This window comes from Canis lupus, chromosome X (assembly GCF_048164855.1).
Source record: "Canis lupus baileyi chromosome X, mCanLup2.hap1, whole genome shotgun sequence".
NCBI lineage: Eukaryota > Metazoa > Chordata > Mammalia > Carnivora > Canidae > Canis > Canis lupus.
In genome coordinates, this window is record NC_132876.1 from 30,573,048 (window position 1) to 30,599,433 (window position 26,386).

Genomic DNA, 26,386 nt, shown 5'->3' on the forward strand with positions numbered 1-26,386 from the left:
GATCTCAGGGTTGTGAAATTGAGTCCCGCATCAGTCTCTGTGCTCAGGTTCTCTCTCCCTCTGCCCCTTCTCACTGCACTATCTCTCACTCTCTCTCTCCCTCTCTCTCTCTCTCTCTCTCACTGGAAAGAAGAAAGAAAGGAAAGAAAGAAGAAAGAAAGAAAGAAAGAAAGAAAGAAAGAAAGAAAGAAAGAAAGAAAGAAAGAAGAAAGAGAAAGAAAGAAAGAAAGAAAGAAAGAAAGAAAGAAAGAAAGAAAGAAGAAAGAAAGAAAGAAAGAAAAAGAAAGAAAGAAAAAATGAATTACACATGGGATGCCTGGGTGAATCAGTGGTTGAGCGCTGGGTTCACCTCAGGGAATGATTCCGGGGTCCTGGGATTGAGTCCCACATCGGGTTCCCTGCGAGAAGCCTGCTTCTCCCTCTGCCTATGTCTCTGCCTCTCTCCGTGTGTCTCTCATGAATAAATAAATAAAATCTTTTTAAAAAATGAATTAAAGAAAAAGTGATATAGGCATATAATGAAATCTTGAAAAGGAAGTAAATCCTGCTACATGCTACAAGTTGTATGAACATGACGACATTGTACTAAGTGAATCAAGCCAGTCACAAAACCACAAATACTGTATGATTCCACGTATATGAGCTACCTACAGTACTCAAATTCACAAAAACATATTGAATACTGGTTGCCAAACACTAGAGGTGACAAACAATAAATATACCTATTTAGGTATACTTAATATACCTAGAGTTTCAGATTTTCAACACAAAAATATCTGGAGATCTGTTTCATAACAATGTAAATATATTGAATATTATTTAACTAAACACTTAAAAATGGTTTTGAGTATAAATTTTGATATGTAACTTTTCTGACAATAGAAAAAGACTACTCAAGCAACTCTAACCCGACAAAGACAATACAAATCCATAAATGACCAATTATCAATACTTACTTGTACTACATGTGCTTCTTTGACCACCAGGACTGTGGAAATTCTCCAATGAGAAATGTAACATCTGACCACGTGGTCCAAATCAAGCCTCGTTTATTGTGGGCCACAAAATAGTTAAGACAGTAAATAGTGCAGTATGATATTGCAATTTTAGGAAGTTGAATAATATTCTCGGCTGCTGTTTTCATCTTCACAAAGGATGGCTCTTGAAAAAAATTCACTAAAACCTGAAAAGAAAAGGAAATACGGTTTGAAAGCCTTTGAAAGCACTTTCTTTAATAACTCTTTATCACTGTTGTTTTATGCCAGTATGAGCTCATTTAAAAATTAAAGTCCTTAGAGGGATGTAAAAAAAAATTACAACTAACCTGAAAACTGAAATAGCGACAAACCGACAGATAACACCCACCCCACAATTATAAATAGTTTAAAAACAAATTATATATCCACTTGTGTTTGTTTTCTTTTTGCATGTAGTTTCCTAACAGGATCTACTAGGGAAAACTTACCTGTTTGTTTTTGAGTTCTACTCTTCTTTCTAATTTATACCATTATTAATTGTCTTGTTTCATGAAACTGATGCCCACATTGCTCTTGTACCATGGAATACCCTTTTTTGTCACTAAAAATAGGCCCAAAGATAGGTATTTGTATTTAACAAAACGTTTCTCCAAAGTGTCATGAAAATTAGGAAAATGTCATGTAAATTCAGCGCTTCACATATTTTCCTTCTTATGATTTTTTGGCACTGGTATGGAAGAGTGAAAGCCCCATGAGAGATAATAAATTTTCCTATCCACTTGATAATGAACTAAGTTGATATTCAGTCATTTGACTTTACTGTGTAAGGCTTCCCCATAATATGGGACATTTATAACACCTGCTCATTGTTAGCCTGACACGTGAAAATGTTTTTTCAAGTTTTATTCAATTGGCAAATTCATTCTCTAAGAAATATATCATTAGATTGATGTCAGATGGCATGATATTAATGTTCAGCTATTTTGGCATGTCACTCTCCTAGCAATATATTTTTTTAAAGCTGCCATAATTCAAATAACTTTAACTCCAACTCACTTTCTTTGGGGAAAGTAAAAAGTAAGGGGAATAACTATTCAAAGATAAAACTCTTCTGCTATCAACTCCTACAAATGCAGTACATTTCTCGCAAACTAGCCTAATACAGGTATGTGCATATCTCACATATCTCTAGCATTAAGAGAAAAACAAGTGGGTAGCACTTTCTTGTTATTCTAGAGCTAAAAATATCCATTATCATAAAGAGAGAAAGAAAATAAACTCTTTTTTGGAACAGACATCAGGATATTGCTGATTTGGCTTCTCTCAAACAGACGAACGAAAAAATCGAGAAAAAATTTGTACCCATACAAATTTGGATTACTGCCCTGGAAGAGGTAAATGACAAGAATCCTTGCTCCTTTGAAATGAAGAAGAAGCCTTTACAACTAGTTGAGAACAAGTGCAGTTATCCACAAAGCAAAGGTCTTAACTTCACCTTTTTTGGCCTCCATCCCAAATCTTAAGTTCAAAGGTATTTTCTGAACACTTAATCAATAAAGAAAAGAATTGACCTCATAACATTCTAGACTAGTAGAAGGGAAAAGAGAGGAGTAATGTAGTTATAAAAGTATTTTTCCCAGCCTTCCTTATCACCTAACAATCACATGATAGCCAGAATATGGGAGGGGGGAAAGTGTTTTATTTCTTTGCTCTCTAAAACTAAATTCCCAATTGAATGCTCTTTCTCCCATCTGACCCCAAACCACTTCTTTTCAGAGCAAACTGCTGCTATACTTACACAGATTTAATTATTGATTAAAATTTAAATTCAAGGTTCCCATTCTTCAGTGATGCTGTCAGTGTCTTAAACTGAGTCTTGTTTCCCTAGCAACACTCTAAGGATAATGTTTCTCGTTAATTTGCTTACAACTACTCTATACAATAAGATTTTGTAAATAAAATGACATGTATCTTAATCTTCAATGTAACTTTCAATCCAGTACTCCTGTACCTTTATGTAAAAACACTGGTTCTTTCAAGACACAAGGCATCTGACTGACCATCTTTTCTTTCATTCTTAAAAGATTTGTTGCATCTAGATAAATAACCTCTTCTTCTAGCACAAGTACTCCTATCATTTTGGGCAACTCCAACAATTCTATGGATGGCCAAACCAAATCGTTGTACCATTGAACTCTTCATCTGAGGAATCCTCTTGTATGTTATCTCCACAACTCCGTCACATCCTGATACTTGTCATAACTAGAACTTATCAACCCTTTAAATCTAAAATTCATATATCGTATCTTCAGAGTATCATCTCCCCACACTTGCTCTTTCTTCATTCGTGATGAGGAGACAATATAATATCACAGTTTACTGATTCAAATTCATTAATATCTATAGAACTCTTAAAACTGTCTACTTCTAAAATCAGTTTGGTGATTTATATTTTCCTAGGAATTTGTCCATTTGGTCTATGTCTTTCAATGTATAAGGTATATTGTTTCCCATAATGTTCCCATAATTTTTACATTCTTTCCTACATTTGGATTTATGATCTAGTTATCATTCTTAATGACTGTCTTCTCTGGGCTTTTTAAATTAATTTTGATGAATGTTTGCCCGTGTTTTTATAATTTCTATATGGATATTTTCATCTTATCTATTACATTTGTCTATTTTTTTTTTTTACTTTCTTCTCTTGTAATAGGTTTTTTTAACATTACTTTTTAAAAAAATTCTGGCTTTGAAAGGGAGACAGAACATGAGAGACTCCTAACTCTGGGAAACGAACTAGAGGTGGTGGAAGGGGAGGTGGGCGGGGGGTTGGGGTGACTGGGTGATGGGCACTGAGGGGGGCACTTGATGGGATGAGCACTGAGTGTTATTCTATATGTTGGCAAAATGAACGCCAATAAAAAATAAATTTATAAAGAATAAAAAAAACAAAAAATAAAAAATTCTGGCTTTATATGCTTGACTCACTACTGTTCAGACCTTTTTATTTAGTAAAATAAACATTTCATACTATAACTACACTAAATACCAGTTTAGTTGCATTTCATAAATCTGATATATAGTAATTCATGGTCTTCAGTTAAAATATTTATAAATTCCATTGTACTTTCTTTGTTGACCATGAATTATTTATGTTTCCCTGTCACTTTCTAGATATATATTTTTACAAATTTATCAGTTATTGATTTCTATTTTTTTTGTGTTTTGGTCAAAAATGTGGTCTTTATAATACTTTGAAATTTGAACTAACTTGCTTTATGATAAAATATGGTAAATTCTCAAATATGTTCCATGCAGCCTTAAAAATAATGAATTTTCCATAGTTAATATATACAGTCTATTTAATAATCACACACACAAAAATTGGTCAGTTATATTAAGCTTCTTTATTTTGATATAAAATAAATGCAGGAATATAGAAAACCTATAATTTTACTATTTTTAAAATCTCTTTGAAATATGAAACACTGTCAGGATAATGTTAAAATCACCCTATATTTGGTGAATTTTTCTACTTCCTTCCATTTAAAAAAATTTTATAGCAAATTTATATTATTAGGTGAAATCAAGTTTGGAGTGGCTCAATCTCCCTAAGGACCTTACCCTTTCTATCTATTCATTCCCTTTTTAAATATCTAGTAATTTCTTTTAACTAAAATTTATTATACCCAATATTAATATAGTCATGCTAGCATTATTTTGGCAAATATGCAATAATTGCCAGTCCTAAAAGTAGGAATTTTACATATATTAAGTATTAAGTTTAATATTCATAAAAACTAAATGATTTAGGAAATATATTAGTATTCATTCTTTTTACAGATAAGTAAATAGAGGCACTGAGTAGTTTGCCTATGGTCAAAAAAAATGCAAAATGATATGGCTAGGGCTTCAAATGCCAACTCCCTGAACCCTTTGTGTATTTACTGTTTCTGCCAGTTATTTTGTCCATGAAGATGAAAGAGTTTATATAGCAAGGAAATCTCCAATGAATATGTAAAAATCATGGCCAAAATAACTACAATTACCTAATACAGAGCTAAGCACACAATAGATATTGAATAAATTATATCATTATGCTGCAGAGTGACTATATTATTCCCAATAAAAAAACAAAGCTTAGATATAGATAAGGAAGCTAGGGTAGATAATGTAACTTTCAAAGAGAGACACACTAGATATAATTAGCAAAGGCATGGTGTGGAGCCCAGTCAGGCTGATTCCATGTTCTTTCTAGTAGGATATACAAAATCTCTCTTCAGGTTGTTATTTCCACTTAAACAAGAAAGTTATTGATAGTAGCACTTAAACATCATCTGGGATTAAATAAAACTTGAATTTAGGTCTCAATTTCTCCAACATAAGAAGATAGATAATAATAGTACCTACTCTTGAGAGCTGTTGTGAAAATTAAATGAGGAATTAATGGATATAAAGTGCCTAGTTCAATGTCTGATACATATCAATTAATTCAAAAGCTTTATATTTGTATATGTTTTCTAAATAAGTTGACTAAATACACTGGGCTTCTACAGCTTTAAATATCTACACTCAATCAAATGCTAAGTTTTGTAGTAAATGTTCTCTTATGAATTCCCAGGAATATTTTAGAGAAACAAAGGCTAGCAGTAGGAAAGCCTATGCCATCTGCTTCATACGTTAAAATTTAGCACTGCCTTATAGGTTAGTTTATCAAGAACTATTTCATGAAATATAAACGTCCATTGTTTTATTAGTAGCCCACTGTTTATTGCTAGATACAAGCCCAGAATATTCACAATTAAAAAAAAAAGAAGACTCTCTAAATAATAGACTTACGACTGATTTTTTTTTAGGGATAACATCTTTTCAAAATAAAGAAAGTAAGAAAATGAATTCAATGAATCATTGAAATAGTCTACAACTTGAGAGTTGTTCTCTATATTGTAATTATGCATGTGTTACAATAAGCTTTTCAAGAGTTGACTTCAAGGTGAGAAAAAGACACAAGAAATGGGTGCTTCAGGGTGAAGGACTCTAATTGGAGTGACATTCTATGAAGTTTTACTAGTAGAAGATAAATAAAATCTATCAGTTTTTTTCTTGGTATTGACATTATTGAGTAACTTCTGAAGTAGTCTTTTTGTTTTGAAAAAAAATCCATTAAGATAATAGTACTTCAGTATAAAAGTGTTAAAAACAGAAAATATAAATGCAAACCATTTATAATTTCACCAATCGAAGATGGCCAAGATTGACATTTTCATGAATTCCCTGATATTCTACCTTTTTTTCCTTGATGCAATAATTGGTAACCATGAAGCTACCTATGTGAATGCCTATCTCTGCGAGTTCTGACAATTCTAAGCAGAGACTCTTGTTTACAGATGATAGAAAATGGGATGGCGAGGAGGCCAAAGCTACGATCTAGATTTTATTAACACTGTACTCTAAGCCAGATTCTAAAAGTATGGTCCATGGTCCAGCAGCATCAACATCGTGGGAGAACTTGTTAGAAATACAAATTTTCCAACCTGCCTAAGCGTTATTGAATCACTAAGCCTGAGTGTGGAGACCAATAATTTGTGCTTTAACATGATCTCAAAGGGATAGTGATACACACTAAAATTTTAGAACCAGTATTCTAAGAAATTTTGCTACTTGGAAATGCAAAGTCAGGTGAGAATGGTAATAGCTAACAATTAGGAGTACTCACTTTGATGCAAGTACTCTTTTTTATTTTAATATGTACATATGGGGTAAGTACTATTATCTCAATTTTACAAATAAAGAGATTAAATTACCCAAGGTTACACAGATAATAAATGGTAAGATCATATTAAAAATCTAGGTAGCCTATCTCCAGGAACCCTGCCTCCAGCCAGCACAATATATTACTTTCTACAATAGAATACTAAGGCAAAATTAGCCTGAATATCCCTATTTACAATGCTACGTAGAATTAAAGAAACTTTTCTCAAAAATACTTCTTACACCACATGGTGTTCCCCATTAAGAACATTAATGGTGGAAGGAAATTTTTTTGTTCTTTAGTTCTCTTCTTGATCAAGGCATCTGCAAACTTACTAAATACCATGAAAATAAATTGCAATATACTAGTTAAAATTGGGGGCCAATAGTTATGCAGTTCTCAGTTCTCAGTTACCGCCTCATGTAATAACAATGGTATCTACCTAGAAATAAATATGTGAGGACTGATTTAAGCTCTGTGTGTATATGTGCGTACACTAGTACAAGCATATGTGTGCAAAAGAGAAGGAGGTAAAGTACATTCTGTAGCTTTGGTTACAGCATTTACATGTTATAGGGTAAAATCTAACATATATGACTGATATGAATTATATAAAGATGTGAAGAACTGTCAGATTGTCAGTGTTCTGGAGATTTTGAGGGCCCTGGGGAGTAACAAAAATTTTTAAGGAACTCTCTTAAATTCAAAAACTAAAGGAGACCTTTGCCTGGATATTAAAGTTACCAATACTGAAAGTTATTTTTTCCTGCGTTTTGAAAAGGTTTCAGGGTTCTAGCTGTGGAAATTGTTTTGAAGGATTTTCAGATATGAACACTGCCTAAGGGAATTCAATCTCTAGCCATTCAAGTCTAGTACTCCATATTTAACTGACAGACAAGCTTGTTGCATTTTCTTGCTTAAGTTATTAGAAAATTACTTTTATTATTCTACTTGAAAAATTACAGAAGTCAGCTAATTGGAGCAGAATTTCATTACAAAATTACCTGGAAACTTTCAGTATTGAGAACTTTAATATTCAGTCAAAGGTCTCCCTTAGTTTTCAAATTTAAGAGAGTTCCTATAAAATTTTCATCACTCCCCAGGGCCCTCAAAATCCCCAGAACATGGACAATTTGACAATTCTAAACATCTTTATATAATTTATATCAGTCATATATGTTAGATTTCACTCTCCCACCATATTAGAGATTCTTTGAGAGGATGTACATTCTCCTATATGGCATATTACTAAACATGAAAAGGCCTAATGTTCCTTTAATTCTCATACATATCCATCATTAAGCCAAGATTATACATACATAAGTGAAAAAAGAGGCATATCACAGAATGTCCACCACACAACCCATTCAGAGGTTCTTTACCTACCCCTCAATTGTCTGCTTATATTAAGAAAAATCTATTAACCCAGATTGCTCTTAACCTCACATTCTCACAAGTAGAACAAGCAACCTTTGTTTTCCAAACAACTCACATTACTGCACATAGTCTTTATCCTCCTGGTCTTTATGTTCTTTGTATCCTCTGGGCCTAACACTCATTTCAGCTCAAATAAGAGTCCTGTTGATTCACTGTCTTAACAATTTCCATGCTATATAGATTCTTTGTATCTATGCTATTAAATTTCATTCTCTCCCATTAATCTGTGTCATCTCAAATGGATTCTTGTTCTAGTTAGAAGTACCTTGAAGGGTAGCAAAAATATTTCTATAACATAACATTTCTAAACATATTTCTATAACAAAAATATTTCTATAACATATAATGTAAATTACATGGTAAACAGTTTAAATTCAAACCAGTTGTCTTAAATATGAACAGTTTCGGTAAATGATTTGAAGAGAAAACAAATTGAAACTAAGGATTTAAATGAAAAGGATTATATATGGATTCCAATTATCCTTATCTATTGGTTCTTCCATAATCCTTCCACATCATTTAAGTTAATTGGGCTTTTCTCTGTACACAAATTTACCCAGAATTAGGTGGTTATACTAATAAATGTGAAATCTTCAACAATATTATAAAATTCAGCTTTTCCCAAACATAGTAGTGAAAGAGTATCCAGTTATTGCTTTAACTACCTCCATTTTGACCTTAGTCTATACTTTCTTTTTTTAGAATTTTTTTCAAGTAAACTCTATCCCTAATGCAGGGTTTGAAATCACAGCACCAAGATCAGAAGTCACAAGCTCTACCAACTGAGCAAACCAGGCATCCCTGTATAATCTGACAAAGTTCTTTCCAGTCTCATTTTCAACTTAAGCAAAAGACCTGGAGGCCAAAGAAAACTGTGATGGTAATGGAAATTACCCATTCAAGCAAAAGAACTGCTCAGAAACCCATGACAATGATCAATCAACCTGACCTTTACCAGCTGCCTACATATACCCAAGGATTTTTGTTCGCCATTTTCCTTATATAAAGCTGTAAATAGTTTCAGGACATTGGAGAAAGTCTTTGAGACATTAGTATCTTCCAAGTGTTGGCCTCACCAAAATAAATTCCTTTTCTGTTTCACCAACACTAGTATTCCTGCCTTTGGATTATGTTAGCAGTATAGCCAATCTGGGACTGTTTGGGACTGCCAAAGCCAGGTGCGCCTGCACCCTTGGACGCCTATTATAGTAGCACTTTAAGTAGGTAAATTAGAAGCCTTTCTTTATTCCAAATGATAATATATAGAATTATGCAGTGGAGTTGGAGTTAAAATTTTTCCTATAACTTTCATTTTATATTTACTGCACTCTTTGTTATAGTAAAGAATGTAGAAAAGTGGCCTGCATGAAAAATAAAAAAATAGGTATTTAAAGCCAGGTTCCTTTTAAAATGGCTGAGGTATAGCTCCAAGTTAAGACTCACTGCACTTACCCATCCATAACAAGCCTTCTATTTTTTTTTCTATGCCTCACACCCATTACAATGGGTTGTAATGGTTCTGCACATACAAATGCAAGTGTACCTTCTACTCCAATACATACTTATCATTCTGAAAGGTAAATTCATTACCAGTGCTATGGATTACAGTTCTATACTATACATTTACAAAAATCCTAATGAAAAGAATAAATTATATGAGAAGAAATTACCAGCTACTAATATATTCCCCAATACCAGGGGCCCTGAAATTCTTTAACATGTGTCAAAACCACTTCCAGTGATTACAGCATCAGTGTGGAAAATGGGGAAAAAAGTGAACATGAATGGAAAATAAGCTTTCTTTTTGCTTTTGTTTATATAATAATGTGGTTATGCAGTCAATTAAGTGAATGAAGTAAATTGTTAGGTTGTAAAACACAGGTTACATACCACATACATACTGTTATTCTAAATAGGGTACATTTCACAGCTTTACTACTCAAGAGTAACAGGATAGCCGCAATTACATGAAGCACTAAGATAATTCCTTTCAAGGCACTTCTCCCTTGAAAGAATTTCCTCTCCCCTTAAAGTGCCCAGAAACTACAAATACTATGTTGCTTCCCTATGATTTCATTAGTACCAAAGTGCTCCACTGCCCCAAATATTTCCCTTCAAAAGACCCAGAAATCATCACATTACTCACAAGTTTGACTAGAGATTATACAGGCCCTGGTGATGACAATTTCTTCATCTGAATAATTGACAACTTATATATAATGGCCTCTGAACTAGATTAGACCTGCACATGTGCTTGTTTTGAACACAAGGCAATTAAAAATTAATCTACATTTAAAACAAAGAATTTTCACATACACATCTAGATTCTGCACTTCCTTTGAAGACTTGAAAACAGGTAAGATTAAGCTCACATTCCTTTTTTTTTTTTTTAAGATTTATTTATTTATTCAGAGAGAGAGAGAGAGGCAGAGACACAGGCAGAGGGAGAAGCAGGCTCCATGCAGGAAGCCCGACATGGGACTCCATCCCAGGTCTCCAGGATCACACCCCAGGCTGCAGGTGGCGCTAAACTGCTGTGCCACCGGGGTTGCCCTAAGCTCACATTCCTAAACAGAAAACAAGGACTTTGTATAAGTCACGACTAGGAAAGTGAGAATTCCAGTCCCCTTCAATGTCCTTCTAGCTGGACTAAAAATCAAATTAACATGACACAGATTTACAGAAAAAAAAAATTAATTTCATATGTATACAGAATCAGCAGATACACAAAAATCAAAAACCAATCAGGCAAAATGAGGTATGCATGTCCTTGTGAACTAAGGAGAAGGAAGAATGGTTGGGGACTTCAAAAGAAAGAGATGTAATGCACAGGGCAATAAGGATAAGAACAAATGTCTAGTAATTAGATGTGGGCCCTGCCATACAGGTTAGACAAAATTTATCTATGGTAATAACTCCTATTTGAGGAAAAACCCACCCCCTTTTTTAGATTCTCCTATATAGTTATAGGAGGGGCAAGACTTTCTTTTGATCCCACATGTTCTTGATTGCCTTCAAATTCAAAATATTCTGTATGCCAAAGTGATCCATCTTGGGGTGGCCTGCCCTTAGCCTCTACATATTTCAACTGAGTATGAGTTTCTTCTTCTGCAAAATGAAGATAATGCTATCTGTGTAAAAGATTATGATTAAATTAGATCATAAACACTGAATATACTATGTATTAAGCACTTAAAAAATGATAATAACAAATATCATTGATTAGTGTCTTCCCTCATTAGATAGGACAATTTGGCATCAAAATTCTGCCCAAGATTTTTGTCCCAATGTAGATGCTGAACAGTAGTTGCCATTTAGTCAGTATGCTTGTACTAATCATTTCCTTGTGTAGGGAAACAAATTTGCCACCCATGATAACCCTCATAGGCATATTGAATATTTTAAGGTGGTTATTTCTGAGAGATTATAAATACAGGAGAAGCCCTGAAAATCTAGTAGAAATTACCCACTTGTAGGAGACAGGACATATTTACATTTATTTTTAAAAATGTTGGGTGTCTGGGTAGTTCAATGTATTAATCATCTGCCCTCAGCTCAGATCATGATCCTGGGGTCCTGGTAATGAGCCCTGCATTGGGCTCACTGCTTAGCAAAAATTCTGCTTCTCCCTCTCCCTCTACCTGCCACTCCCTCGGCTTGTGCTCACTCTCTGTCAAATAAATAAATAAAATCTTTAAAAAAAAACAAAAGAAAAGAAAATCTCATTTCTAATGGTATCAACTCAAAGTTCCAGGAAGAGGATGATGACTCAATCACCATAAACTATAATTTGAGGAGACAAGGACTTACATCTATAACACAACATAACTCTTGTTTACTGAGCTTTTATTGGTAACTTCCCATAACTGACTGCCCACTCTCAATATCTTTTGTCTTTATCTGAGGATGGTATCTCAGGTGACAACTTTGGCCATTTCAGGAGTTATTCAATTTTACTGGCTCTCTCCCATACATACATACTTACATTTGATTTTTTTTCTTCTGTTAATAATAGTCATGTTGGGGGGCCTCAGTAGCTCAGTTGGTTAAACCTCTGCCTCGGGCTCAGGTCATGATCCCAGAGTCCATTGAATACCCTGCCCAAGGGGGAGTTTGCTTCTCCCTCTCCTTCTGCCCCTCCCTCCTGCTTATGTGTTCTATCTCTCTCAAATGAATAAAGAAATCTTTTTTAAAAAATGGTCATGTCAACTTGCTTCTTAGGTTAGCCAGAAGAACCTTAAAGAGTAAAGAAAATGGTTTCCTCCCCAATGCTTATAATAAGAAAACTTCAATTTTTCTTTTTTTTTTTTTTTAATTTTTATTTATTTATGATAGTCACACAGAGAGAGAGAGAGGCAGAGACACAGGCAGAGGGAGAAGCAGGCTCCATGCACCGGGAGCCCGATGTGGGATTCGATCCAGGGTCTCCCGGATCGCGCCCTGGGCCAAAGGCAGGCGCCAAACCGCTGCGCCACCCAGGGATCCCCCAGAAAACTTCAATTTTTCAAAATCTGTAATAAATGGAAAGGACTTGCGTATTTCAAAGACAATAGGAAAAGGACCCTAAAAACATGCTAAATGATCATCAAATACTTTACATATTTCTTGATTTCTAAGCAAGGAGGATCTTGCCCACAATGAAAAGTGCTAATTTAAAGTTTACCTTCATTTGGAATTATATTGTTCTCACTTTCCTTATTTCAAAATGGTCATTCTAAGTTTCGAAGTCTTAAGACATCAAAAAAATCCCAAGATATCTAGGTAATGCATTAAAAACAAAGTTGTCATACTTTACTTTTAAAAATCTGTTTGAAGTCATGATGTGTTCAGGATAAAAAAGATGTTTCAACTTCTGAAAATGTCACTCCTATTCTCTGTATGTTCCTATCCACCCTTCCCCTAAATCAATTTCTACCTTTTTCTGACTTGCTCAGTGCTCTTGGAAAACTATTTTCTTTTAATAGAATTACTAGAACTCGCTTAATGGTTACATTGATTTATTTAGTTAGTAGGCACCAGGAGAAGATTGGGGGTGGAAAAGAAAAAGGGATAGAAGAGAGGTCATAGAGGAGACATCCCTCTATTCATGAAATCTATCCACACTTAATGGCACTGTGTCTAACTGTGTTTCTTCTATGATCACAGTTCAGTTGGTATAGGACTTCTTAGCCAACTCCAAACTCTCTAAAGTCCAGCAATGCAATTCTCTTTCTGTGTCCTTTAAGGCCTAAATATGGTTATGGCATCCCACTGTGATTGATTCCAGGGAAACTACACAATTCTTATCTAGTTCCCATATCTTGAGTATTCCCCTCTAACAGATACATTGAATCATTCGATTAGATTCTGTCTCCTGACAAGACCCTGATTGATGAAGAATCTACTACCAATTCTGCTATTTTGTTTAAAAGCTTTTATATGGCCTTAATTTTTGAAGTATGCTTCCTAAAGCAATAAAAATAAAACCCATGAAGAGTATAAAATGATGACTAAATGAAGTATATATTATGTAATTAAATAGTACGACTGTTTCTTTTTGGAAAGGCGAGTTTGCATAAATGTGTACCATTTTAACATAATATATTTTACTATGGCAGAAAACACTGAATAATTACCAAATAAAGTAATCCTAGTGGCAATACTATCATTCATTATGAGAGAATGTCAATTCTCAAATTAAACTCCTGAATCAGTTAAGGATGGTTGATGAGCACTACAATATTCTGAGTATTGGAGATACTGATAATTTAATAAAGCACTTTTTTAATGCTGGGATTGAATATGCCTTGTAAATCAAAATACCAAGAAATAATTACTTTTATTGAAACCAAATCTTTGGGATACTCAAATAAGTAATTTTGACACCTTGGCAACTACAAAAGGCAAGTATCAACTATTCATGATGACAACAAAGATTCACTAAAAAACAAATGTTCTGGGGCCTATCTGAACCAAAGATAAAATTACTTCATACCATTTAACTTATAACTAAAATAGTGGACAATTATCATGGCTATGAACTATGATATGACATGTCCCTAAATTCCTAAAATATTCTAAAGAGCATATTGAATTATTAAAGGACCCAAGACATGCTGTCTAGTTTTGGGTTTCAGTACAATTAAGTGCACCATTTTGATATTATTGATAATTCTTAATGTACATATATTTTAGGTTTATTTAAGGAATAGTGTTAAATATGTATTTTATACAAAATGTACTCAAAACTACGGATAAGGGATGCCTTGGTGGTTCAGTGGTTGAGCATCTGCCTTCAGCTCAGGGCATGATCCCGGGAACTGAGATCCATTTCCGCATCGGGCTTCTTGCAGGGAGCCTGCTTCTCCCTCTGCCTGTATCTCTGCCTCTCTCTCTATGTGTCTCTCATGAATAAATAAATAAAATCCTAAAAAAAAAAAAAAACTATGGATAAAATGACAGAATAATAATGTTGTATAAATATTCTGGACAACCAAGAATAATTTTGAGTGTCAATAAATATTCTATCTCCCTATGACAGATATGATGAATTTGTTTCTTATACCCAAATATATTAAATAAAACTGTAAAATTAAGAGGTTAAAATATATATTAAAATTATAACATTCTTATAAATTTATAAATTCTCTTACCTCAGTTGATACATTTATAACAATCAGCAAAATGCTAGCTTATGAGTATTTTGGATAAAGATTTGTATTCCTTATTTTTTTTATTTGATAATGTATTCTGTTTTAGGCTGTCTTTAGGCATCTGTGATGGCGACAAGGATATTCATCACTCTCAAAGATGATGCATTTAAATAATTTTGAGATTGAGTGGTTAAAGAGTAAAATGCTCAGGACACCTGGGTGGCTCAGCAGTTGAGTGTCTGCCTTTGGCTCATGGCATGATCCTGGAATCCCAGGATCAAGTCCCATATCAGGTTCCCTGCATGGAGCCTGCTTCTCTGCCTGTGTCTCTGCCTCTGTCTGTGTCTCCACCTCTGTGTGTGTGTGTGTGTGTGTGTTTCACGAATAAATAAATAAAATATTTTAAAAAAAAAAAGGAGTAAAATGAGAATCCCTGGGTGGCTCAGCGGTTTGGCACCTGCCTTTGGCCCAGGACACAATCCTGGAGTCCCAGGATAAAGTCCCACATCGGGCTCCCGGTGCATGGAGCCTGCTTTTCCCTCTGCCTATGTCTCTGCCTCTCTCTCTCTCTCTCTCTCTCTGTGTGTGTGTGTGTGTGTGTGTATCACGAATAAATAAATAAATAAATCTTTAAAAAATAAAAAAAAGAGTAAAATGCTCAAAAATATAATACAAAGTAGAATGCATTTACTTATGGTCTCTCAGGTCAAATAGAATCTGCTAATGTTTCTCTAAAAAACGGGGTAGAAGTGAGAATGGTGAAAATTAACTAGGCAGGAAACCACAAATGTTGGAGAGGATGTGGAGAAAGGGGAACCCTCCTGCACTGTTGGTGGGAATGTGAACTGGTGCAGCCACTCTGGAAAACTCTGTGGAGGTTCCCCAAAGAGTTAAAAATAGACCTGCCCTACGACCCAGGAATTGCACTGTTGGGGATTTACCCCAAAGATACAGATGCAATGAAATGCCGGGACACCTGCACCCCGATGTTTATAGCAGCAATGTCCACAATAGCCACACTGTGGAAGGAGCCTCGGTGTCCATGGAAAGATGAATGGATGAAGAAGATGTGGTCTATGTATACAATGGAATATTACTCAGCCATTGGAAACGACAAATACCCACCATTTGCTTCGACGTGGATGGAACTGGAGGGTATTATGCTGAGTGAAGTAAGTCAGTCGGAGAAGGACAAACATTATATGGTCTCATTCATTTGGGGGATATAAAAAATAGTGAAAGGGAATAAAGGGGAAAGGAGAAAAAATGAGTGGGAAATATCAGAAAGGGAGACAGAACATGAGACTCCTAACTCTAGGAAAAGAACCAGGGGAGGTGGGCGGGGGGTGGGGGTGACTGGGTGACGGGCACTGAGGGGGACACTTGATGGGATGAGCACTGGGTGTTATTCTATATGTTGGCAAATTGAACACCAATAAAAAATAAATTTATTTAAAAAAAAAACAAACGGGGTGGAGGGGCAACCCAGGTGGCTCAGGGGTTTAGTGCTGCCTTCAGCCCAGGGAGTGATCCTGGAGACCCAGGATCGGGTCCCATGTCGGGCTCCCTGCATGGAGCCTGTTTCTCCCTCTGCCTGTGTCTCTGCCTCTCTCTCTCTCCTCTCGGTGTTTCTCATGAATAAATAAAACCTTTAAAAAAAATAAAAAATAATAAAAAATAAAAAACGGGGTGGACATCCCATTGCCAGGTATCATTTGTGTTTCTTATACAAGTGGGTAATACAGGGGGCATGCCAAAATGAGTTCAATTTTTGAAAAGTAAAATTTTCACCAATGGGATTTGGGGAAGAATGTGCCAGTGGACACAATACTTCCTTCCTCTACCTCATCTTTTACCTCTAGGTCTAATCAAAACAAGTATTTTATCAATTGTGCCACTGAATCATACCAAGTCTTCTTGCATACAATCTTTAAAGATTCAAAATTACTTTTCATGTTGCAGCATCACTGATCTTTCTAAATAAATCACATTTCTGAAAATGCCATCCAATGTATTGTATTTGGTTTCTCAAAATTTGCAAAATTCAAATGCCTTAATAAGGTATGTCAGGGGGGATCCCTGGGTGGCTCAGCGGTTGAGCCCCTGCCTTCGGCCCAGGGCGTGATCCTGGAGTCCCGGGATGGAGTCCCACGTCAGGCTCCCTGCATGGAGCCTGCTTCTCCCTCTGCCTGTGTCTCTGCCTCTCTCTGTGTCTCTCATGAATAAATAAATAAAATCTTAAAAAAAAAAAAAGGTGTGTCAGTGCAAGTATCATTTCTTGTCATTAACAACCCCCATCCTTATTTTAAGTATATTTCATGCTCTAATTATACTAAACTGTTTACAGCTCCACACATATTTATTTCCTCTCTCATATTTGGAATGTTACACATGCCTGGCACACCCTTTACCACTCCATAATCGTTTTTCATAAGGTTCACACTTAACAGCCAAAACAATCTTCCACCAGGAAAACTCCTGGGACTCTCAAAGACTATTAAATACTCATCCTTCATTTTACCAGAGCAGTCCGTAACTCCTTGTTCATAACACTTAATCTTACTGTATTTTCATTGCCTGTTTGTCTACTTTTTTCACTACACAACAAACTCCAAGAAAAGTTCCATCTTGCTACTCATTAGATCCTCAACTTGTAAAATAATCATTCCAAATACTTTACTGTTTTTATTAAATGTTATTTAAATTCAATTTGCCAACATATAATACCCAGTGCTCAGCCCATCAAGTGCCCTCCTAGTTCCCGTCACCCAGTCACTCCATCCCCCCACTCTCCTCCCCTTCCACACTTTGTTTGTTTCCCAGAGTTAGGAGTCTCTCATGGTTTGTCTTCCTCTCTAATATTTCTCCACTACGTTCCCCCCTTCCCTTACGGTCCCTTTGACTATTTCTCATATTCCACATATGAGTGAAATCATATGATAATTGTCTTTCTCCTACTGACTTATTTCCCTCAGCATAATACACTCCAGTTCATCCACATCAATGTAAATTGTAGGTATTCATCTTTTCTGATGGCTGAGTAATATTCCACTGGGTATACATACATTTTCTTTATCCATTCATCTGTCGAAGGCAATTGTGGCACATTCCATTGTTTGGCTATTGTGGCTTTTGCTGCTATGAACATTGAGATATAGATGTGATCTGTCCTCTTTCATTCATGATTTTATGATTTGGACTCTTTTCTTTTTAATAAGTCTGGCTAGGGGTTTGTATATCTTATTAATCTCTCAAAGAACCAGCTCTTGATTTTGATTATCTGCTCTACAGTTCTTCTGGTGTCTATTTCATTGAGTTCTGCTCTAATCTTTGTTATTTCTCTTCTCTTGTTTGTTTTAGACTTTATTGCTGTTCTTTCTCCAGTTCCTTCAGGTGTAAGGTTAACTTGTGTATTTGAGATTTTTCCAAATTTGGGGGGGGGGGGAGAGAATTGTACTGAAATGCATTTCCCTCTTAGAACTGTCTTTGCTCTATCCGAAAGATTTTAAACAGTTGTGCTTTCGTTTTCATTAGTTTGCATGAAACTTTTTAATTCTTATTTAATTTCCTGGTTGACCCATTCATTTTTTAGTAGGATGCTCTTTAATCTCCAAGTGTTTGAGTTCCTTCCAAATTTCTTTTTGTGATTGAGTTCTGCTTTCAAAGCACTGTGGTCTGAAAATACACAGGGAATAATCCCAATCTTTTGGTATCAAATGAGATCTGATTAGTGACCCACTATGTGGTCAATTCTGAAGAAAGTTCCATGTGCACTTGGGATAATGTGCATTCTGTTCAATTAGGATGGAATGTTCTGAATATATCCGTGAAATCCAGTTGGTACTGTGTGCCATTCAAAGCCTTTCTTTCTTTGGTGATCTGTTGCTTGGAAGGTCTGTCTGTTCCTAAGAGCGCCATGTTGAAGTTTCCTACTAATAATGTATTATTATCTATGTGTCTGATTACTTTTATTTTTAATTGGTTGATATACTTGGCTTGCTCCCACATTCATAATTGTTAGGTCTTCTTGGATAGACTGTTTAAGTATGATACAGAGTCCCTCTTCATCTCTTAGTACAGTCTTTGATTTAAAATCTAATTGGGGATCCCTGGGTGGCGCAGCGGTTTGGCGCCTGCCTTTGGCCCAGGGCCTGATCCTGGAGACCAGGGATCGAATCCCACGTCGGGCTCCCGGTGCATGGAGCCTGCTTCTCCCTCTGCTTCTCCCTCTGCCTATATCTCTGCCTCTCTCTCTCTCTCTGTGACTATCATAAATAAAAAAATAAAAATAAAAAAAAATAAAAATAAATAAAAATAAAATAAAATCTAATTGATCAGGATGCCTGGGTGGCCCAGCACTTAGGCATCTGCCTTTGGCTCAGGCGTGATCCCAGGTCAGGGGATCAAGTCTCTGCCTCTCTCTCTCTCTCTCTCTCTCTCTCTCTCTGTGTGTGTGTGTGTGTGTGTGTTTCTCATTAATAAATAAATAAAATCTTAAACACAAACAAAATCTAATTTATCTGATATGAGGATTGCTAGCCCAGCTTTCTTTTGAGGTCCCTTTGTATGGTAAATGGATCTACACCCTCTCATTTTCAGTCTGAAGGTGTCCTTAGGTTTAAATGAGTCTCTTATAGATAGCATATAGATGTGCCTTGCTTTTTTATCCAGCCTGATATGCTGTGTGTTTTGACTGGATCATTTAGCCCATTCATGTTCAAACTATTGAAAGATATAAATTAAATGTCGTGGTATTACCTATACAGTCCCTGTTTCTGCAGATTGTTTCTTCGGGCTCCCTCTTTGCTTACAGAGCCCCTCTTAATATTTCTTGTAGAGCTGGTTTGGAGGTCACATAATCTTTCATTTGCTGTCTATCCAGGAAACTTTTAACTCTCTTCCTATCACAAATGACAGCCTTGCTGGATAAAGTATTCCTGGCTTCATGTTTTTTTCATTTACTACCCTGAATATATCATGCCAGCCTCTTCTAGCCTTCCATGGCTCTGTGGATAGGTCTACTATTAATCTAGTATTTCTCTCCATATGAGTTAGGAATCTTGTCTCTAGCTGCTTTTAGGATTTTATCTTTATCTCTGAAATATGCAAGCTTCACTACTCTATGTCAGGGTGTTAATCAGTTTTTGTTAATTTGGGGGGTGAAAGGTGTTCTCTATCTCTTGGATATAAATCTGTTTCTGTCCCCACATTAGGGAAGTTCTCAGCTATGATTTGTTCAAACATAGTTTCTGGTTCTCTCTCTCTCTCTCTCTCTCTCTCTCTCTCTCTCTCTCTCTCCACAGCCTCTGGAATCCCAATAAGATGGATGTATCCCTTTCTCAAACTATCATTTAATTCTCAGAATCTCTCCTCATGGGATCTTAGTTGTTTTTCTCTCTTTTCCTCAACTAACTTCCTTTCCATCAACTTGTCTTCTATATCACTCACTCTCTCATCTGCTTCATTCACCCTACTTGTTAGAGCATCCACTTTAGACTGAATCTCAGTTAAAGTATTTTTAATTTTGGCGTGATTAGATCTCATTTCTGCAGTAAGAGAATCTCTAGAGTCTTTTATAATTTTTGCAAGAGCCACGAGTATTTATATAATTGTAACCCTGAATCACATCTCTGACATCTTACTAAATCTCTATCCATTAGATATGTGGCAGAGAGTATTACTTCTGGTTCTTTCTTTTGCAGTGAATTCTTCCTGCTACTTATTTTGTCCAGTGCAGAATGGCTATGTGAATGAGCAGAGTCAAAAATATCAAACACATCCCCCAGCAAAATACACCCTAGACAATTACAAAGATGTCAGAGAACCAGAAAATAAAAGAAAAAAAGACAACAAAAGTGAAAAACTAACTTAAAAAATAGTAAAAGTTAGGACGTCTGGGTGGCTCAGCAGTTGAGTGTCTGCCTTCAGCCCAGAGCATGATCCGGCGGTCCCAGGAAAAAGTCCCGCATGGGGCTCCCTGCATGGAGCCTGCTTCTATCTCTGCCTCTGTCTCTCTCTGTGTCTCTCATTAACAAATAAATTTTTAAAAAAAACTTAAAAAAACAGTAAAAGTTTTCAAAAGTGGAAATGGAAATGGTGCGGAAGAGAGAATATAGTCTCACAGAGTGAAACAAGATGGTAATCCTCTTGGTTTTCAGTGCATTTTGGTCTATATGTTAAAAAGGTCCTATATTCCAAATTTATATAAAAGAGCAAAACTAATATAGAAAATCAACAACGAGGACAGGAAAGCTCCATCTGGAGAAGCAGGAGCTTCGCCAATCTTCCCGGGCAGAAAGGGGCTCGCAGGGAGTTAGAGCAGGACCCCAGGAGGGCGGGGATGCCCTCGGGCTCCCTGGGACACTAACAGTCACCTGTGCCCCGGGGAGAGTGCGCCGAGCTCCCTAAGGGCTGCAGCGCGCACAGCGGGACCCGGAGCAGCTCGGAGGGGCTCGGGCGGCGGCTCCGCGGAGGGGGCTGCTCGGCCGGGAGCGCGAATCCAACAGCGCAGGCCCCGGAGCACAGGACGCCGGGACACAGCCCAGGATCCGGCCTCCCCCGGGAGAGGCAGAGGCCGGGAGGGCCCAGGACAGCGAGGACGCTCCTGCCCCAGCTGAGCAGATCAGCGGCCCCGCCCCGGAGCCTCCAGGCCCTGCAGACCGAGAGCTCCTTAGCTACTGCGGGGGCTGAATCCAGGGCCCAGAGCTGGCCCCGCCACTGCGGTTGTTCCTCCTGGGGCCTCACGGGGTAAACAACCCACACTGAGCCCTGCACCAGGCAGGGGGAAGAGCAGCTCCCCCAAGTGCTAACACCTGAAAATCTGCACAACAGGCCCCTCCCCCAGAAGACCAGCGATACGGACAATTTCCAGGGGAAGTCAAGGGACTTAAAGTATACAGAAACAGAAGATACTCCCCCGTGTTGTTTTTTTTTTTTCTTTTTTTGCTTTTTGATTTCTGTTTGCTTCCCCCACCCTTTTTTGCCCTTTCTTTCTTTCTCTTTCCCTTTTTCGTCTTTTTTTCTCTTTTTTCTTCCTTTTTTCTTTTCTCTTTTTCTCTTTTCTTTCCTTCTTTCTCTCCTCTCTTTTTCTCCTTTTCCCAATACAACTTGTTTTTGGCCACTCTGCAGAACAAAATGACTAGAAGGAAAACCTCGCCTCAAAAGAAAGAATCAGAAACAGTCCTCTCTCCCACAGAGTTACAAAATCTGGATTACAATTCAATGCCAGAAAGCCAATTCAGAAGCACTATTATACAGCTACTGGTGGCTCTAGAAAAGAGCATAAAGGACTCAAGAGACTTCATGACTGCAGAATTTATATCCAATCAGCAGAAATTAAAAATCAATTGAATGAGAAGCAATCCAAACTAAAAGTCCTAACGACGAAGGTCAACGAGGTGGAAGAACGAGTGAGTGACATAGAAGACAAGTTGATGGCAAAGAGGGAAACTGAGGGAAAAAGAGACAAACAATTAAAACACCATGAAGATAGATTAAGGGAAATAAATGACAGCCTGAGGAAGAAAAACCTACGTTTAATTGGGGTTCCCGAGGGCGCTGAAAGGGCCAGAGGGCCAGAGTATGTATTGGAACAAATCCTAGCTGAAAACTTTCTTAATCTGGGAAGGGAAACAGGCATTCAGATCCAAGAAATAGAGAGATCCCCCCCTAAAATAAAAAAAAAAAAAAAAACATTCAACACCTCAACATTTAATAGTTAAGTTTGCAAATTCCAAAGATAAAGAGAAGATGCTTAAAGCAGCAAGAGACAAGAAATCTCTGACTTTTATGAGGAGGAGTATTAGGGTAACAGCAGACCTCTCCACAGAGACCTGGCAGGCCAGAAAGGGCTGGCAGAATATATTCAGGGTCCTAAATGAGAAAAACATGCAACCAAGAATACTTTATCCAGCAAGGCTCTCATTCAGAATAGAAGGAGAGATAGAGCTTCCAAGACAGGCAGGAACTGAAAGAATATGTGACCTCCAAACCAGCTCTGCAAGAAATTTTAAGGGGGACTCTTAAAATTCCCCTTTAAGAAGAAGTTCAGTGGAACAATCCACAAAAACAAGGAATGAATAGATATCATGATGACACTAAACTCATATCTTTCAATAGTAACTCTGAACGTGAACGGGCTTAATGACCCCATCAAAAGGCGCAGGGTGTCAGACTGGATAAAAAAGCAGGACCCATCTATTCACTGTCTACAAGAGACTCATTTTAGACAGAAGGACACCCACAGCCTGAAAATAAAAGGTTGGAGAACCATTTACCATTCAAATGGTCCTCAAAAGAAAGCAGGGGTAGCCATCCTTATATCAGATAAACTAAAATTTACCCTGAAGACTGTAGTGAGAGATGAAGAGGGACACTATATCATACTTAAAAGATCTATCCAACAAGAGGACTTAACAATCCTGAATATATATGCCCCGAATGTGGGAGCTGCCAAATATATAAATCAATTAATAATCAAAATGAATAAATACTTAGATAATAATACACTTATACTTGGTACATCAATCTAGCTCTGTCTACCCTCGATAGGTCTTCTAAGCACAACATCTCAAAAGAAACGAGACCTTTAAATGATACACTGGACCAGATGGATTTCACAGATATCTACAGAACTTTACATCCAAACTGAACTGAATACACATTCTTCTCAAGTGCACATGGAACTTTCTCCAGAATAGACCACATACTGGGTCACAAATCAAGTCTGAACTGATACCAAAAGATTAGGATCGTCCCCTGCATATTCTCAGACCATAATGCCTTGAAATTAGAACTAAATCACAACAAGAAGTTTGGAAGGACTTCAAACACGTGGAGGTTAAGGACCATCCTGCTAAAAGATGAAAGGGTCAACCAGGAAATTAAGGAAGAATTAAAAAGATTCATGGAAACTAATGAGAATGAAGATACAACCATTCAAAATCTTTGGGATACAGCAAAAGCAGTCCTGAGGGGGAAATACATCGCAATACAAGCATCCATTCAAAAACTGGGAGGAACTCAAGTACAAAAGCTAACCTTACACCTAAAGGAGCTAGAGAAAAAATAGCAAATAGATCCTACAACCAGCAGAAGAAGAGAGTTAATAAAGATTCGAGCAGAACTCAACGAAATATAGACCAGAAGAACTGTGGAACAGATCAACAAAACCAGGAGTTGGTTCTTTGAAAGAATTAATAAGATAGATAAACCATTAGCCAGCCTTATTAAAAAGAAGAGAGAGAAGACTCAAATTAATAAAATCATGAATGAGAAAGGAGAGATCACTACCAACACCAAGGAAATACAAACGATTTTAAAAACATATTATGAACAGCTATACGCCAATAAATTAGGCAATCTGGAAGAAATGGACGCATTCCTGGAAAGCCACAAACTACCAAAACTGGAACAGGAAGAAATAGAAAACCTGAACAGGCCAATAACCAGGGAGGAAATTGAAACAGTCATCAAAAACCTCCCAAGACACAAGAGTCCAGGGCCAGATGGCTTCCCTGGCGAATTCTATCCAACGTTTAAAGAAGAAACCATACCTATTCTACTAAAGCTGTTTGGAAAGATAGAAAGAAATGGAGTCCTTCCATATTCGTTCTATGAGGCCAGCATCACCTTAATTCCAAAACCAGACAAAGACCCCACCAAAAAGGAGAATTACAGACCAATATCCCTGATGAACATGGATGCAAAAATTCTCAACAAGATACTAGCCAATAGGATCCAGCAGTACATTAAGAAAATTATTCACCATGACCAAGTAGGATTTCTCCCCGGGACACAAGGCTGGTTCAACACTTGTAAAACAATCAATGTGATTCACCATATCAGCAAGAGAAAAACCAAGAACCATATGATCCTCTCATTAGATGCAGAGAAAACATTTGACAAAATACAGCATCCATTCCTGATCAAAACTCTTCAGAGTGTAGGGATAGAGGGAACTTTCCTCAACATCTTAAAAGCCATCTACGAAAAGCCCACAGCAAATATCATTCTCAATGGGGAAGCACTGGGAGCCTTTCCCCTAAGATCAGGAACAAGACAGGGATGTCCACTCTCACCACTGCTCTTCAACATAGTACTGGAAGTCCTAGCCTCAGCAATCAGACAACAAAAAGACATTAAAGGCATTCAAATTGGCAAAGAAGAAGTCAAACTCTCCCTCTTCGCCGATGACATGATACTCTACATAGAAAACCCAAAAGCCTCCACCCCAAGATTGCTGGAACTCATACAGCAATTTGGTAGCGTGGCAGGATACAAAATCAATGCCCAGAAATCAGTGGCATTTCTATACACCAACAATAAGACTGAAGAAAGAGAAATTAAGGAGTCAATCCCATTTACAATTACACGCAAAAGCATAAGATACCTAGGTATAAACCTAACCAAAGAAGTAAAGGATCTATACTCTAAAAACAATAGAACACTTCTGAAAGAAATTGAGGAAGACACAAAGAGATGGAAAAATATTCCATGCTCATGGATTGGCAGAATTAATATTGTGAAAATGTCAATGTTACCCAGGGCAATTTACACGTTTAATGCAATCCCTATCAAAATACCATGGACTTTCTTCAGAGAGTTAGAACAAATTATTTTAAGATTTGTGTGGAATGAGAAAAGACCCCGAATAGCCAGGGGAATTTTTAAAAAGAAAACCATATCTGGGGGCATCACAATGCCAGATTTCAGGTTGTACTACAAAGCTGTGGTCATCAAGACAGTGTGGTACTGGCACAAAAACAGACACCTAGATCAGTGGAACAGAATAGAGAACCCAGAAGTGGACCCTGAACTTTATGGTCAACTAATATTCGATAAAGGAGGAAAGACTATCCATTGGAAGAAAGACAGTCTCTTCAACAAATGGTGCTGGGAAAATTGGACATCCACGTGCAGAAGAATGAAACTAGACCACTCCCTTTCACCATACACAAAGATAAACTCAAAATGGATGAAAGATCTAAATGTGAGACAAGATGCCATCAAAATCCTAGAGGAGAACACAGGCAACACCCTTTTTGAACTTGGCCACAGTAACTTCTTGCAAGATACATACACGAAGGCAAAAGAAACAAAAGCAAAAATGAACTATTGGGACTTCATCAAGATAAGAAGCTTTTGCACAGCAAAGGATACAGTCAACAAAACTCAAAGACAACCTACAGAATGGGAGAAGATATTTGCAAATGACATATCAGATAAAGGGCTAGTTTCCAAGATCTATAAAGAACTTATTAAATTCAACACCAAAGAAACAAACAATCCAATCCTGAAATGGGCAAAAGACATGAAGAGAAATCTCACAGAGGAAGACATAGACATGGCCAACACGCACATGAGAAAATGCTCTGCATCACTTGCCATCAGGGAAATACAAATCAAAACCACAATGAGATACCACCTCACACCAGTGAGAATGGGGAAAATTAACAAGGCAGGAAACCACAAATGTTGGAGAGGATGCAGAGAAAAGGGAACCCTCTTACACTGTTGGTGGGAATGTGAACTGGTGCAGCCACTCTGGAAAACTGTGTGGAGGTTCCTCAAAGAGTTAAAAAGACCTG